The sequence below is a fragment of the Euprymna scolopes genome, chromosome 40, assembly GCF_053919585.1.
Source record: "Euprymna scolopes isolate OS-2025 chromosome 40, ASM5391958v1, whole genome shotgun sequence".
NCBI classification, from domain to species: domain Eukaryota; kingdom Metazoa; phylum Mollusca; class Cephalopoda; order Sepiida; family Sepiolidae; genus Euprymna; species Euprymna scolopes.
The window spans coordinates 62,737,506-62,750,005 of NC_136521.1; the positions used below are offsets into that span (position 1 = coordinate 62,737,506).

Sequence of the window (12,500 nt, forward strand, 5' to 3'; positions counted from 1 at the left end):
CGTTTTTTGCATTTTTCAGAAATTAAAATGATATCAACTGAAAACCAATAAAAGAATAAAAATTATTAGAATGGAGAAGAAAAAAGAGCTTAGTAATGATCTTAGGACTAAAATTGCGAATTCACATAAGGATGGTTTAGGTTAAAAGTCAATTTCCAAGAAATTTGAGGTCCCTACAGCAACAGTACAGAGCATCATCAAAACATTCCAGAGCCACTACACAACAAACAACTTGATTGGTAGAGGAAGGAAAAGGAAACTGTCTGCTAGAGCCACCAGTAATATTGTAAGAAGTGTTAATGCAAATCCAACCACCACTACTAAGGACATTTTAGAAAATATGGAGTCTTCTGGCATAAAAATATCAAGGCAAACATTGCAAAGGACTCTGCATGAAAATGGTCTGAAAGGAAGAAGACCAAGAAGGACTCTATTGCACACCGGAAAACACCTTGCAGCACGTCTAAAGTTTACTAGGAACCATGTGAATTCTCCAGAGTCCGTTTTCTCAAGTATTTTGTGGACTGACGACACAAAAATTGAATTGTTTGGCCATATGGATGTTTCTTACGTTTGGAGGAAGAAAGGAGAAGCTTACAACCCAAAGAACACCATACCCACGGTGAAACATGGTGGTGGTAGCCTAATGTTTTGGGGCTCCTTTTTGGCTAGTGGTCCAGGTAGTTTGGTCAAGATAGATGGAACCATGAAGAAGGAGCAATATTTGGAGATACTCCAGAAAAACATTAGACAGGATGCGGAGAAGCTCCATTTAGGACCAAACTGGGTCCTTCAACAGGATAATGATCCAAAACATACTGCCAAAATAGTCAAGAAATGGTTTGAGGATAATCAAATTAATGTTTTGGAATGGCCTAGCCAGAGTCCCGACCTGAACCCTATCGAAAACCTCTGGCACATATTGACAACTGAGGTTAAAAAGCGGAAACCTAGAAATTTGAGGGATTTGGAGAACTACTGCATTGAAGAATGGTCAAAAATCAGTGTTGATGCTTGTAAAAACCTTGTTGATAAATATCCAAAACGGTTACAGGCAGTTATTAAGAATAAAGGGCATGCTATTGACTATTAGTAAGAGAGGTATGAATAATTTTGAACTAGTGCCATTATTGTTTTTCTTTGTATAATGTTTCAAACTTGCATAATTTATTTATTTGTTGAGTTTAAATTAAATGCTTATGCTTGATTTATTGTTTGAAATCCCTTTAATATAGTCTACCTTCTGGTTTGAGCAATAATCTTATAGAAATCTCAAAGATCCGAGGGGTATGAATAATATCGGGCACAAGTGTATATATGTATATATATATATACACATATATATATACATATATATATATATATATATATATATATTATTCTATGACAATACATATACATTATATACTATACTATATATACTATATAAAAATTTCAACTCATATATCTATGATATAAAGATGAATGTGTGTGTGTCTGGTAATGAATAGGCTCCTATATGGTTGACTATTTAAAAAAAAACTGACTACATATAATGATAGAAGATGTATCGAGACACAGGAATGGGTATGTTTGATCTGACAGAACGGTGGTTCATTAAAATTGTGGGGTCTGCATTCGCGCCTGGTCCACAAAGTATGGAAATAAATAATAAAAAAAAAACGTTTACAAGTGTTTTTGATATAGATTTACATAAGAATACTTTGATAAGTATGTTTTAACTTAAATAGGGATGGTATAATAAAATTGTGGGGTCTGCGTTCGCGCCTGGCCTCCATAGAATGGAAATAGGCACAAACTTTAATAAAGACTTTTCATATCAATCTGTGTAAGTATACTTTGATAATTATATTTCAGTTTGAAGAAATATGGCATAATAAAATCATGGTGTGTTCGTTCGTACCTGACCTCCATAGAATGGAAATATGTCTCAAAGTTTAACAAGTTTTTTTTTTTTAATATAGATCAACAGAATATTGTGATAAGTGTCTCAGTGTGAACACGTATGGTATAATAAATTCTGGGGTTTATCCATTTTATTTTTTATTTTCATCATATTTTGCTTTGGTTTTGATACCCCCAAATTCAACCCAAATTTACAACCCTTCTTTTTCATAACGTATCATACTTTCATAAATCAGAGTCCATTTTCTGTAGGCTGCTTTTGAATCCAGTCAACGGCGGGTACTTTTGCTAGTATATATATATATATATATATATATATATATATATATATATATATATATATAATTTTTTTTGTATGTGCATGTGTGCGAAACGGTATCTATCAAACTACTCTGTTAAGGTTTGGTATACATACATTAATCTTGTTATAATGGGTATTCGGACGTTGAACATTTAGGAATTTGTTTTAGCCGATATAAATCATTGATAGCAAGTCAAGATCTCCATATTTTAACTTAGCAGGCATAAGTCTACGTAAAATGATTCTCTACCTTGTGCGCAATATACATTTTACGTTATTTTTTAATCAATCTTCCATTAGTGCATATCGTAACAAATTCTGCTGTTGACACCTAAATCATATTTTTGTAAACTGTTTATTCACTGCTAATGATTAATAGAGAATTGACTCTATAATAATAAATATGAGATCTGTCGGAATTAAAATCTCATATTTAAGCATATTTTCCACCGGACAATGCCTGCTACCGTTAAAATATAAACACATACATCCATTTACAAGGTCTTAGGAAGAATGAGTGGATTATTCCAATAGATATCTCACTGCCGATGCACTTTACTTGTATAAGAGCCAAGTACATTCTAGGATAGAGTACTGTCGCCACAACTGGGTAGGAGCTGCTCGGTGCGCCCTATAGTGCCTTGGAAAACTTTGAAGAAACCTTCGTAATCTAGTAGGCGATTCCCTTTTCTCTTCTCTGCAAACTGTTTCCCACAGAAAAGACGTTGCGAGGGCCGTCCGTGTGTCTATAAAGAAAACAAGTGCGCAGTTTTATGTCAGTGTGAAAACTGTACACACAATTATTCAAAAGGAACTGAGGTCCTGGATATGACCTTAAACTATATCCGGTGGTGAGGCCCCAGCTTGCAGGCCTTATGGAGTGTGGAGCCACCCTTTAATTGTCATTGTTCCCAGGTCCACTCTGCTCCGGAGTGGTAGTACCTGTTAGGGTCCCAACTATGGGTTAAATAGAAACCGACTTAAAAAACAAATATACTATATTAAAAAATAGTTCCTCAAAATCACCGGATTCGGCATTAATTAACCTGAAAAAAGTTGATATGCCGTAAAACAAAACAACCAAACCAAACAAAATCACAAGGAACTGAAGATACGGAAAATTTACGTGAAGTTTGTCCCAAGAATATAGTCCACATCTCCATCCTTGTAACAGACTATTTGACAAAGATGAACATCAAGACAGTAACTCACACTTGCCATAATCCAGACCTGGCACCCTATGCTGTTGGGTAATTGCCTAAGCTCAACGAAAAACGTAGAGACTATCATTATGAAAAATTGAGGGAATGAAAGCTGTGATGACAGTCATTGACACACAATCATTAATGAAAAACACCCATCTAGCTGAAACTACTGTCAATAAGTTTCCCCACTCTTTATCTGTGCCTAAATCAAAACGTAGATTCCATGAACAAAGCTTCTTCTTGGAACTTCACGTCTATGGAACTCTCTTCCGTTTGCCTGTTTACCACCTGACTACAACTTGGATGTCTTCAAGTCTAACATAAACAAATTTCTGATAAATCGCCCCCTTTAGTAATACACTTTATAAAATCTCCATTACTAAAGATTACTACGATATTATCCCATTGATTACTGGGCACGCAATAAGCCTTACCCCCGATTGGCTTCCGGGCCTTGATAAGTGGTGATTACCATGTAAAAACAAAACAATAAAACACTCACACAATAAGACTCCCATGATGCATTTCAGAAGGTGTTGGAGCGGTGCAAGCGCATTGCAGAGCGAGGGACAGTGCTTTAAAGGGGACTAAAGTTTCATGGGTCTACTATCAATAAAGTGCAACGAGGATAAAAGTCTGGAAAATTAATGAAGGCATTTCGTATAATAAATTCACGTTTTAGTTTGGTTGATTGTTTTTGTTTTACGGTATATCAACCCGTTTCAGGTTATTTAATGCTGAATCAAAAAAATTTGCAGAAAATTTTATTTAATAGAATATATTTGTTGTTTTCAAGTCGGTTTCTATTTAACCCATAGTTGGGTCCCTAACAGGTACTACAAATCCGGGTCAGAGTGGGCCTGAGAGCAATGGCAATTAAAGGGTGGCGTCATCCCTAAAGCCCGCAAGCTGGGGCCTCACCACTGGATATAGTTTAAGGTCATATCCAAAAGTGGTAGAGAGAGAGAGAGAGAGAGAGAGAGAGATAGAGAGATGGTTGTTGGTTTCTTGGTTTTGTTTTACGGCATATCAACCCTTTTTAGGTTATTTAATGCCGAATCCAAAGATTTTGAAGAAAAACTATTTTTAATAGAATACATTTGTTGTTTTCAAGTCGGTTTCTATTTAACCCATAGTTGGGTCCCTTACAGTTACGAGCATATTTTCTCTGTATGTTCTAGCTATATGACGGTATATAATATTATTTCAAGAGCCATGCAGTGCTGTTCCGTTGTATCACAACTAACCAGTGCGGCTAGACTAGCACCTCTCCCTAGCCAGGATTGAGTAAGTAATAGACGTATATATATATATATATATATATACATATATATATATATATATATATATATATATTACTTATTATTATATATATAAACTATATATATATACGTCTATTACTTACTTTATATATATATATATATATATATATATATATATATATATATATATATATATATATATATATATATATATAAACTAAGAAAAAAATACAATCACACTATACGAATATATCTTACTCCCGATTTCTGTGAGGGTTAATTCCTTTGGATAGCGGCGTATAAGCCACATATTCCTCTGAAAACCAATCCATTCTTCTCCCATAGCGCCAGAGCACGAACATAGCGTTGGGAGGGAATAATCTGCCTTACGCCGGTAATAGTTTGAAAAATTAAGGCCGCCTAGAAAATGCAACGGCTTAACACGGCGCTCTGACAATGATTCATGACCCCAGCAGGGTGGCAGGACTTAGGGAAGACTCTCAGGGAAAAATGGCGCTGGGAAGGGAAGGGAACTTAATGAGCGGTCTGGCCGGCCTTGTCAAATTTTTTTTTTTTTTTTTTTGAATGGAAACCGAAAGTAACATCTCGGATAGCAAATTTTTCTGATTGATGTGGCCGTAACGCCGTTCCGAACAAAGTCGCATAACTTCCGAGGCTTTGCTCGAGGATTTTCCTTTTTATTTTAAGTAAAAATTTATCCTTCGCTTTCGCATTAGTCGTAGACGCGCAACTTCTGTCTGTGATGTGATTAAAATGAACGAGGTGTCTCCTTATTCACCGGCATGATCCCGAGTTCGAGCCCTCTTAGTTCTATTATCTTCAATTAAGGCCCCCCCCCCGAAAAAAAAAACAATCCGAGACGGTCTCCTTTTTTAACTTCTTTTCAATCCAGATAAGGAAATTTGCCACAGAAATGTAATGGAATATTGTGAATTAGAAGGAATTATTTTGATGTTCTTTTTTTACAGAGGCAACACCTTATATTAAGGCTCAGAGGCTACGCGAGGATTAAGGTTAAATAGTGCACAGTAGTCAATCGGACAACATAGTAATGATAAGTAATGGAAATTCTGTAAATTTGTTAACTTAAGTGGAACGGTTCAACTAGATCTTGTGTACATTGTAGTCAGCTTTAAAGCAGGCAAACGGAAGACAGTTCCACAGGCGTGCAGTTCCAAGAAAGAAACTTTGTTCATGGAATATACGTATAGGTTAAGAAAAATTATTGACAGTATTTTTAGTTAGACGAGTGTTTCTCGTGAAAGTTTGACCATAGATTGTAGTTCAGACGAGCAATTGCCATGAAAATAACAATAAAGCAGACTCGCAACATCTCTTCTCTGGGAAAGAGGTTGCAGGGAAGAGAGAAGGACATCCGATACTAGATTACGAAGTTTATTTTGAACTCTATCAAGGCAGGGTGCCCTTTCTAGCAGCTAATGGTTCCCCTTAGAAGTCCCTTCTTACAGGAACCGTGATATCAAGATCGAAAAATTAGATGACAAGTAGCCCCTTCAGCAGTTCCCGGTTATAGCGCCTCAGGCAATTAGCAGTAAACAAATCTCTTCTCAAAGAAGGCACAGCCTGGGAGGATGGACCTCCTAGAACTGCACAAAACAAGCATTAAACCGCAATCAATAGGGACCAGGTCATTACAGGAATGAGCTAATTACTGTTGATTTTGGGGGGTCAGGGGTCAGATTAATTATGATATCATTATTGGGAGTTGTTTACATAAGATTTAACCATTGGGCGTATTACTGCAGTCGGGGAAACAATCAGAATGTAGGACATTTTGAAGGAAAGCTGTTCGATGAAAGAACAGTCAGAAAGCCTCTCAGAAGATTAAAACCCCCACAGCGAGAGGGAAGGGAGTAAATTGTTGGTTCTAATGCAAAAAAGAAGTAATCTTAGAATTTATTTCTTTAACATTATGTTCAACATTATCCAAATCTGGGAAAATATGATGCAGGAAAGGAATTCCTAGGGAAATCATTCGATGTTAGAAGCCAATATGTTCGACCTATTGCTCCTTCTGCTTCTCATAAATTAAGTTCTTTCTATTGGGTTAAACACCTTTCCAACATGTGGCTATTCTTTATCTCTAACAATCTATCAGACCATTATGGGTGTTGCTATCGTAGTTAGGTTGGTGAATATGATCCCTATTTGAAAGTTCTGTAGAAAATGTAGAAATGTATTTGTAACTAATTGGTCACACCCTTTCTTCTTTTCTGAAACCTGAAACGGGATGTTGCTAGTATCACACTTTTCTATAAATAGTATTATGGCGTGTGTTCTTCAGTATTTTCTGATCTATTCCCTGCTTCATTTGTTCAAGCTCGTTTAACTCGTTGATCTATTAGTCTTCATCGATTTTTTGTTCTGATCTTTCATTCTATTTGAGTTCCCTATTTCAGTAGATTATTTCGATTAACTACAAGTTTGTAGACGTCTCTTCCTCTTGATTGATTCTCATTATATATATATATATATATATATATATATATATATATATATATATATATCCTTGGTCTTTACAAGATTAATGTCAATAAGGCTCTGCTGTTTTTAGGATAATCTTCTTTCGTTCTTGTTAGTTTCTTATTTCAAGTGGTGTCACGCCTTGTCTGGAATGATTACTATAAAAACAAATTAAACGCACGGCATTTCACTGAATTACTTGTAAAAAACACAAACATGCAGCAGGCTGCAGAAGTTGAACGAATTAGGCTACGAAACTCTTCCTCATCCGCCATACTCAAAAACCTCTCATCTTCCGACTACCTCTTTTTCAAGCATCTCGCCAACATTCTGCATGAGAAATGCTCCAAAAACCTTAGGCATTTCATAGAGAAGAATTAGGCCTTTTGTGTAGACTAATGCTGGGTGTTGTTATCGAAGTTTCTGATTCATTTCATCCGTTTGTTGACAGTAGTTCTTCGCCGTAATGGTTTAGCCTGTATTAAAGAACTATAATGAATGAGACCGATAGCAGGCCATCAAATAGTCAGCATGACTTTCTTTTAGTACAACTCTGGCTTCGATAAGTGTCGAGGAAACTCCTCCTCGTCTAACCACTGCGCCGAGGATCGTCGGTTGTTGTAAAAAAAAAACCCACTTTTCATCGCAAGACACAACCCGGTCGAGAAATGAGTCGTTCTTGTTGCGTAAAAAATCAAAATGACATTTTATAACGGCGTTTCTTTTGTTTGTTGTTCAATTCGCGAGGTATTCATTTATAAAGTTTTTTTTTTCTTTCCAATCTCTCAAATCGTCGAATGCGTGTCGCGAATTCAGAAGCAAGTTCTTGAACAGTTGTGCGTGGATTAACTTTATCTAAGGCCCTTAATTGATGGTTGTCATCATCCGATTGCCGACCCCTAGGCTCATCCTCTTTAAGAATCGTCGCCGCGCTGAAATTTCTTAAACCACCATTGTACAGCGCAGTGTAGTGGTTCCTTGGCCAAACCCTTCGTTGATATATATTTTTTTACAAGGTAGTCACCACTTATCAAGGCACGGAAGCCACTCGGGGATAAGGGTCATTGCGTGTACAGTAATCACTTGGATAGTATCGTAGTAATCGTTAGTAATGGATATTTGATAAACTATCTTACGTTTCATCAGCGGTTCATCATGAATTTGTTTATGTTGGACTTGAAGACGTCCAGTTTGTAGTCAGGTGGGAAACAGGCAAACGGAAGAGAGTTCCACAGGCGTGTACTTCTTAGAAAGAAGCTTTGTTCATAGAATCTACGTTTTGATTTTGGTATCGCGAGCTTTTCACCCGCTTTTCGGCCTAGCTTGAATTGAAATAAGAAAACTGTGCGAATTTGCTGTATTTTATCTTGTCTTCAACGTTCTGAAACGATGACATAACTTTTTTTAAGTAAGTTTAATTCAAACGATTATATAGATCGAAAAAACGCTCTTTAAAATGAAATAAAAAGTAAAGGTATTTTTTAACTGAAAATTAAAAAAATTGCGTAAGAATATTCTTGGCAACCTACAATGAGCCTTTGCTTGCTGTTCAATAAATCGTAGTTCATAGTTTTGCCGTTACTTTCCGGCCAGAACAAACCTTCTTTTCCAAACGCCCTATGACATTTAAATACAATATAATTTCAATTTAGACCCTGTTGAGGTTGTGTCAAGCTGCTAACGTTAAATAAACGCTCTATACGATTTAATAATTATCCCAGCGACCTCTTATATCTGCCGAACTTCAGAGTTCAAACAGCTTTTCATCTCGACTGATGTTTGCTGCGAGTCAAACGCCTGCAATGAGTCCGCTCCTTCTCTGCTCTTTGACGAGCCAAGCAGCAAGTACCATTCGCCGTAACCACCCCCAAGAGCTGTTCAATAAAGCCAGCGCTTTCCACGTTTACTTCGCTTTTAATTTGAACAAATCTAATATAGATGCAAGAATTCGTAAGTTCTCTCCTTCTTCGTCAATTCTCCTGCTTAAAAAGTCTTTCAGTCGAACGACATTTCTTGTGATGTTTATTTACGAATATTGTTAAGACCTGTTTGTTTGTCTCTGGATAGGCATACTTTTTAGGATAAAACAAGAATATTTCTCTCGGGTTTCAATCGTCAACATCAAAACAGATTCTACATATATACTAATTACGTTTTATATCATAGCAAATAAGCTCTCTGAATTTCTCTCTCTCCCATATATATATATATATATATATATATATATATATATATATATATATATATATATTCAGGTTTGAGGTGTTCAAAAGTCAGAACTAATGAAGACAACAAGGTCGTTAAATAGTGCTCAATAAAAGAGCAAAATATTTTTTTTATTTGGTGTAAACAGTTACATATGGTCGCTATAAATAGTCATCTGTTTCAGTAAAGAGCCTTCATCAGGCGCCTGGAACCTCTCGACGCCAAAAAGAAAACTGAAAAATGGGATAGATTAGAGAGAAAAGAATATATATTAATATATACATATTTCTGTAGAAATGTATTTTCTTATTATATATCGATCCTTATATAAGAAGCTTAATGTGAATACAGAGCAATATATAGAAAAAATGAGAAAAATTTATATTCCAAAATACATGATGTTGACAAATTTTATATTTTATCCTTTACATCAATTCAGTCTTACAGTTCTTGACAGTGTCTGTTTCGTAGCGCAAAATCAACCACTCATTAATAATATCAATTAGTGAATATATATATATATATATATATATATATAAATTTGTATTCATGCCTGTTTGTTTGTTTGTTTGTTTGTTTGTTCACAAGTTGATTAATATATATACAAAAATCCATCACTTTATCATATTATTCATTCCCATATATACTAGGATTATTGCAAAATATAAGATTAAAGATGTGATGTCGTTTGCATATTACATTAAGGAAAATCGACTTTATTAAATAGCGGTGTATTAGTTATAGTTTATAGTGATAGAATTATTTTATATGTTCTATTATTTAAGTTTATTATTTAAATTTTATTTATATTGATAACATATTGAATTTAATTTATTTTTACCGACATCGAATTTTTATGAATCGGTTTGAGTTATTTCCCTTGGAAAGAACGTAGTTATTTTTGTATTTATTTTCTTTTTCGGCGGATATTAAAGCTAAAACTTTCAAGCATTATTTTTGGAATTTGTTTAAATAAAATAAGTTCCGTGATTTCGCAATTAACATTGTGGTCCAGTGAATTATTATTTTAAAATAAACAAGCAATTCAATTCAACTACGATTCTTTATTTAAAACAAAAACAAAAAAGACCTTTATTTACATTTTTTTTACCAGTGTTTTTTTCTTCGCATTTTTTTATCGTAACTACTTTTTTTCTTTTAATAACGCAATAATTCATAACTCATCATTTTTATAACAAACATCCGGTTAACACATATTCTACTTTGGTATTTTTTAAACTAAAAAATTTAGTCTGTTTTCCTTGCAATACACCGTAAAAACAAATCTTTCTAAACTAAGGTAGCATAAAAGAAATTCGCTTGAACTGGAATATACTCATAAAAACGTGCTCAATATCCGGAGAATAGCTTCTCTTCGTAACCTTTCTGCCGAAATAACTGGTGGAGAGTTTGTCACGTATTTCTTTTTTCGGGGGAGGGTGATTACATTTTCGTGTTTTCATTCGTTCTTTTATTTTTGAAATCTTTGTTGCAGTAACGATGGAGTTAACATATAATAATGAAAAACTGCTCATCAGGTGTGACCAAACTGACCTTCATGTCGACCCTGGCAACGCTGGGTATCCATGCTAGTATATATATATATATATATATATATATATATATATATATATATATATAGAGAGAGAGAGAGAGAGAGAGAGAGACAAATATTATAGAATAGCACGGAATTATTCTGTTTTACAATTTTCCTTTTTATCTTCTCCAATCTCCGAATAATCCTTTTTGTGTTCTTCTCGAAATTGTATATGTTGGATCCATAATCGCGAGCGCTTTCGACAGAAGTACTTCTATCATCCTCAGGCATATTGTAGAAATGAATGTAGAAATTGGTTTTTAACTTTACTTATATATACATTTTTCCTATTAACGTGGTAGCTTGTGACAAGTTAGCTTAGCGGACTTTTTTGTGTAAAACAGAAAATGCTGCCTATATATATATATATATATATATATATATATATATATATATATATATATATATATATATATATATATATATATATATATATTAATTCGTGGTTTGGCAAAGCCACACAGGAAACAACCAAAGCAGCAAAATTAAAGATCTTGTTTCGTTCCATAGAACCAAAAATATGAGAATTTCATTATTCAATTTGACAACCAGTATACCACTTTTTAAGCAATTTTATAAGGTTCCAAATCTCAGCGACTATTGATCAGAATTTATCAAATCAAAGGACTGTTGGAAAGGTGATAATGTGAATTGTGTAGTGGGCTATGTGACATTTGCCCTTAAGCTTGCAGATTGCAGGGATAATCCATAATCCAGAGCCTATTTTTGGCACTTTTTGCAGCCAAAAATAGTTTAATATTAGTCATCTGTTTTCCTAGTTTTACATATGAATTACAAAATAACTAATATTTCCGCCAAATCTCTGGCTTTCATTGAGGGGATACTAAATTTATCTGCTACCATTTCAAATGATTTAAAATAACAGCATGGGGAGACTTGATTCCAAATATTTGTAATATGCTATATCTTCCCTCTTTGGTTTTCATACATAAAGTAAATTCCACATAAGGATTATTTGATACTGGACATATCCATATTCTTACTCTATTTCTAAAAAAGGGAACATATAACATATAACATATGAGAAATATTTTGAATGAAGTCTCTCCTTGCTGTTATTTCAGATCATTAAAAACCATAGCAGCAAGTTTGTGTGTCCCCGCCATCAAGGCCAGATGTTTTCGGAAACACACACACACACACGCATATATATATATATATATATATATATATATATATATATAGATAAGTGATAAATATGTACTTGTATATAGCTAGAGTGACTAGAACTTCATGCTTTTGCAATCATCAGTGCAGAGTACTCATGCACTTATTGATCCGTGCTGAAATAATAACGTTATTATTTTCAGAGCCATTCTTAACATAGGGAGGGGAGGGTGTTTTGTACCTATTTTTACTTTAATCTTACAATTGAATAAAAAAAAATCACCTCATAAAACTGTAATTAAACTTGGAAATACGATTTTAAAAAAAAATAGCGTGGATTAGTAAGTGCATTAGCAGCGGTCCAGGAGATTATGATCAACGCTGTTCAAAAG

At 34.4% G+C, this 12,500-nt stretch overlaps 1 protein-coding gene across 1 annotated transcript in view; it reads right to left on the reverse strand.

Moving 5' to 3' along the window:
• Nucleotides 1-12,500, reverse strand: part of LOC145265676 (sperm-tail PG-rich repeat-containing protein 2-like) — a 1,924,518-nt gene that overhangs the window by 953,374 nt on the left and 958,644 nt on the right. The gene's annotated exons all lie outside the window — the stretch shown is intronic.